The sequence below is a fragment of the Carya illinoinensis genome, chromosome 10 (assembly GCF_018687715.1).
Source record: "Carya illinoinensis cultivar Pawnee chromosome 10, C.illinoinensisPawnee_v1, whole genome shotgun sequence".
Taxonomy (NCBI): Eukaryota; Viridiplantae; Streptophyta; class Magnoliopsida; order Fagales; family Juglandaceae; genus Carya; species Carya illinoinensis.
In genome coordinates, this window is record NC_056761.1 from 6,600,959 (window position 1) to 6,606,958 (window position 6,000).

Consider the following 6,000-nt stretch of genomic DNA (forward strand, 5'->3'; position numbering starts at 1 on the left):
AAAACAGTGTTAATTTAAATTTTAAGTATAAATAAATCAATATTAGTACACAAATTAGTGCGCGACTGTGCTTGTATGTAGCAAAACTCTTTCAGTATTATTGATTTTCCCTTTTCAATTCAGAGAATATCAACACATATTTATAGCACAATGGCTTTACAATAGATATGAAATGATTGGTCCACATCAGCTTTCTGTTATGTACTGTTATGCTACAGTTGGAATATTTGTGTGAGTACAACGGCCACGACTAATTCTTTGTGCTCTGGAGTACTAGAGGCAGGTCCCTTGTGTACTGCCTTAACAATGTTTAATCTGTTGTGCCTCCAGACTGTCCAAAAATCACACAGACAATTTTAAAGTGGTTCAGCAAATTGCTTACGTCCATTGGAGCCTCTTTTATAGAATTTGTACGAGATTTACAAAACACTCTACAAAATTCTATTTCTCTCTCTCACGTCCCTCTTTCTCTCTTCACCCACTGCACTAATTACACTAGCAGAGCTCTCCTTTTATAGGAGAGTAATGGGGGGACACACACCCACTCCTCTTGACCAGAAGATCCTCTGGAGGCGAGTGGGTGGGTGGATGGTTGGTGAGAATGGGGTGGGTGGCTGCAAACCCAAACCCATTTCATACTTGGGGGGTTTATTCAACAATCACCCCCTCCACCCAAGTGTGCCATACCATGATGCTTACAAACTGATTCATTCTTCAAATGAATGCACCCCATTCTTTGACATGAGAGACTTCTGTTGTTGAATGCGCTCCAATGCACCCGAGGGTGCTCAACAGTGTTCAATACTGATCAAGTCCAAACAGTGTTGGAACTTGATCCCTGTGACGACCTTCGTCAACATATCTGCTGGATTATCTTCAGTGCCAATCTTCTGAAGTTTGATGTCATCTTCTTCTAATATTTCACGTACAAAGTGAAATCGGACATCTATATGTTTTGTTCGAGAGTGATATACTTGATTCTTGGCCAAATGAATTGCACTCTGACTGTCACAGTAAACGGTAACCTCTTGCTGTTTAAAGCCCAAATCTGTTACCAATCCCTGTAACCAAATAGTTTCTTTCACGGCTTCTGTTACAGCCATGTATTCAGCCTCAGTTGATGATAGTACAATTGTTGACTACAAAGTTGATCGCCAACTAACTGGTCCTCCAGCCATAGTGAACACATAACCAGTTGTCGATCGGCATTTGTCAAGATCACTTGCATAGTCTGAGTCAACATATTCAGTTACTAGACTATCTTCACTCTTCTCGAACCTCAAACCAACATCTACGGTCCCAGCAATATACCATAGAATCCACTTAGCCGCATGCCAATAAACCTTTCCAGGATTATGCATATAGCGACTCACCAAGCTAACGGCCTGGGAGATATCAGGTCGTGTACACACCATGACATACATTAAGTTTCCAACAACACTTGCATATGGGACATTCTTCATATAGTCCCGCTCTTCATTGGTTTTAGGAGACTGCAATGTACTGAGTTTGAAATATGGGGCCATAGGAGTACTCACCAGCTTCGTCTTCGAGTCGATGTTGAATCGTTGCAGTATTCTCTTCAGATACTGCTTCTGAGTAAGGTGAACTGTACCTTTCATCCTATCTCTGCTGATCTCCATCCCCAGTATTCTTCGTACTTCTCCTAGATCTTTCATTTCAAACTCATTCCTTAACTGAGTTTTTAAGCGATCTATCTCCCCCTTGCTTTTACATGCAATTAACATATCATCTACATATAAAAGCAAATAAATGAAAGATCCATTTGCAAGTTTTCTGAAATATACACAATGATCGTATTGGCAACGAGTGTATTTCAGATCTAACATAAAGCGGTCGAAACGCTTGTACCATTGCCGAGGTGACTGTTTCAAGCCATAGAGAGACTTCTTCAGACTGCATACCCAATTCTCTTTGCCAGCTTCTTTGAATCCTTCTGGTTGAGACAGATAAATCTCCTCTTCCAGATCACCATGTAAGAAAGCTGTCTTTACATCAAGCTGTGCTAACTCAAGATCATATTGTGCAACCAAAGCTAACAATATCCGAATGGATGAATGCTTCACAACAGGAGAGAATACTTCACTATAGTCAATTCCCTCTGTCTGAGCGTAGCCCTTGGCTACCAACCTAGCTTTGTATCGCACTCCATTTTTAGCAGCTTGATCATCTTTCTGATTGAAGATCCACTTACAACCAATTGTTTTCTTTCCTTTCGGAAGCGGCATAAGCTCCTAAGTCTGGTTCTGGTGAAGAGACTGCATCTCTTCATTCATCGCCTTTGTCCATTCAACTTGTTCACTGGACTGTACGGCTTCTCTGTAAGTGGTTGGGATCTCACCCCCTTCAGCTGGTAATGCATATGTCACATAGTCTGCATAACGTGTCGGTACACGTTTCTCTCGTCTCGGTCTGTTGGTTGCTATTGACTCAGGTTGACTTGGAGGTACTGTGACTAGATTATCAACTTCATCTTGTCCATGCTTTCCCAACTTCTTTGAAGTAATAAACTCCACACTCTGCGAATCATCTGATGTTTCGCCATCACTGCTGCCTTCACTGGAATCTTTATGCTTATGTGACTTAAGCATCTCAGATTCATTGAATGTAACATCTCTACTGATGATTACCTTTTTGGACTCTACACACCAGAGTCTATACCTTTTTACACCAGTACTAAAGCCCAAGAATTTTGCTTTCTTGGCTCTAGGATCAAGCTTACTTTCTTTAGCATGATAGTAAGCAGGACATCCGAAAATGTGTAAAAAATCATAATCAATAGCATGTTTACCTCTCCACATTTCAATGGGTGTCTTTCCGTCATTGGCAGTTGCGGGTAGTCGGTTGATGAGGTGGCAGGCATATGTCACAGCTTCAGCCTAAAATTGTTTACTGAATCCAGCATTCAGCAACATACATCGCACTTTCTCTAATAAAGTACGATTCATTCGTTCTGTCACACCGTTCTGCTGCGGTGTACCTCGTACCGTGAAGTGTCTGACAATTCCCTCTCTCCGGCATACTTCCATAAAGGGGTCTGAAGTGTACTCACCTCCATTATCAGATCGCCGCTTGATCTTCCTGCCGGTCTGAGTCTCAACCATTTTCTTCCAATCAAGGAAGATTTTCAACACTTCATCTTTATTTTTCATCGTATACACCCACACACGACGAGAATAATCATCAACAAAAGTTACAAACCAATGTTTACCTCCCAAAGTTGTATTTTGGGTAGGTCCCCAAACATCGGAGTGTACATAGTCAAGAATTCCCTGTGTATTGTGTACTACGATTCCAAACTTAATCCTCCTCTGCTTCCCCAATACACAGTGCTCACAGAAAGACAGTTTACCTGTCTTGACACCTTTGAGTAAGCCTTGCTTCACCAGTGTTTGCAAAGCTTTTTCTCCTGCGTGTCCCATACGCATATGCCAAAGACTGGTGGTGTCGGTATTAGTCTCATCTAGCTTCTCACAGCCTGTGGAAGCTCTTCCATCAACAGCACTTCCTTGCAAGAAGTACAAGTTTCCTCGCCTCAAGCCCTTCATTGCCACCTGAACTCCCATTAGTACTTTGAGAGTTTCGTCTTCAATGGCGATTTTGAATCCCTTTGAATCCAGAGATCCCAGTGAGATGAGATTCTTCCGCAAGTCCGGAACGTACCGAACTTCTGTCAGAGTCTTGACGCTGCCATCATGCAGCTTTAACCGAATGCTACCTATTCCCTGAGTCTTACAGGCACTATCATTGCCCATAAGTACTACTCTACCATCAATTTTTGTGAAGTCAGTAAACCAGTCCCGATTGGGACACATATGATAGGTACATCCGGAATCCATAATCCATTCATCGGAACGACAAATGGATGATGAACTTGCCAAGGCAAAATCTGACTCGTCATCTCTGTCCATGACATTGGCTGTGGTGGGTTGATTCTGCTGTTGTCCCTTCCGGTTGGGACAATCCTTCCTCCAGTGTCCTTTGTTGTGACAAAAGGAACACTCGTCTTTGGCGAGTTTTCTGCCGACTAATGAACCACGTGATGTGGTCTGGGTTTTCGAATGAAAACCTTTCCTCCTTCCGGGATACCTTGACTGTGGTCTCCCTCTTGCTGTTAGCGCTTCACTTGATGTATCTTGTTGTACCTGTTTATCTTTTCTCCTGTACTCATTGCTAATTAAAGAGCTAGATACATCTTCAAAACTAATTTTTTCCTTCTCATACAATAGAGTAGTAATTAAATGCTCATATGTATCAGGCAAGGAATTTAACAGTAGTAAAGCCTTATCTTCATCTTCGATTTTAACATCCAAGTTTAACAAATCAGCAAGAATTTGATTATAATTATTCAGATGTTTAGACATTGAAATACCTTCATGAAATTGGAATCTGAAGAGCTTCTTCTTCAAGTGCAAACGACTCTCAATGCTCTTCTTCATGAACTTATCCTCCAATTTCTGCCAACGTACCCTAGCATCTGTCTCTCTCATGACAAAATATTTTTGTTCTTTGGTAAGGCATAATCGGATTGTACTACAAGCTTGAGTATTAAGCTTCTTCCAACCTTAATCAGTCATATCATCTGGCTTTCCTCCCAACGTAATATCCAACTCTAGTTGGATCAACACATCCATGACTTCACACTGTCACATGCCGAAGTTGCTTGTTCCATAGAACTTTTTAACTTCAAACTTGGCATTTGACACAGTGGACCGACGTCCTGAGCTACTGGCATGTTCAGAGCTCCTGTCTCTTCCAGATCATTTCATTTGAATTTTAAAAATTTAGACTCAAAATTTCAAAATTCCATCCGTACGAATGAGTCCGGAACGATCCAAATAGTAGGAAAGCACTATTTGATTGCTGAAATCGGACTCCGAATGGCTTAGATCAAGCCGAAAATGGATCTGAAAAATAGACGGTTGTGATCTTTCTGGCGCGTGGGACGCACGCGCTGCACAGTGAGAGTGGGCGGCGAGTGGGCACGTGGATTACACGCGCTACAGCACTGTGTGCGCGTGGGGAGAGTGAGGCGCGTGTATTACACGCGTTGAACCTCTGTAGGGCGTGTGGGGGTGAGTGAGGCACGTGTCCGTCACGCGTCTTGAACCTCTAGAGCGTGTGAGGGCGCGTGGGCGCGTGTGGCTCAGTTGTCTTCAACCTCCGATGCGCGTGGGGGCGCATGGATGACAACAGATGCACGCGCTGACCTTCTAGGGGCTCGTGTGGGCTACTCCGACCTCCGTTTTCGATTCCGTTTGCGGCAACGGATTCGTCTCGACGCGAGGAACACCCTGGAGTTGTCAAAAATTGATTTTGAGCAACTTGAATTTTTGGACAGCTCGAACCAGAGCTCTGATACCAATTGTTGTGCCTCCGGACTGTCCAAAAATCACACAAGACAATTTTAAAGTGGTTCAGCAAATTGCTTACGTCCACTGGAGACTCTTTTATAGAATTTGTACGAGATTTACAAAATACTCTACAAAATTATATTTCTCTCTCTCACGTCCCTCTTTCTCTCTTCACCCACTGCACTAATTACACTTGCAGAGCTCTCCTTTTATAGAAGAGTAATGGGGGGACACACACCCACTTCTCTTGACCAGAAGAGCCTCTGGAGGTGAGTGGGTGGGTGGATGGTTGGTGAGAATGGGGTGGGTGGCTACAAACCCAAACCCATTTCATACTTGGGGGGTTTGTTCAACATAATCTTTTAAGCACATCTATATGCATATCCAGGGATTACTGAGCATAAAATTGATGGTCCTAATTACTCTGTTTTTGAGGATGGCTATAACTAGATGGCCAACAGTGCATGGCTGATAGTAGACTTGCACACTTACTATGAAGAAAGCTATAAAACAGAGCATGAGACCTTGGTCTCATCGCCCATGGTTGAAGGAATGGAGTGTGGGCTTCTTTTGTGACCTGTTTTCACTCAATCAAATAATTTATTTGACACTAGTAAAGGTATCC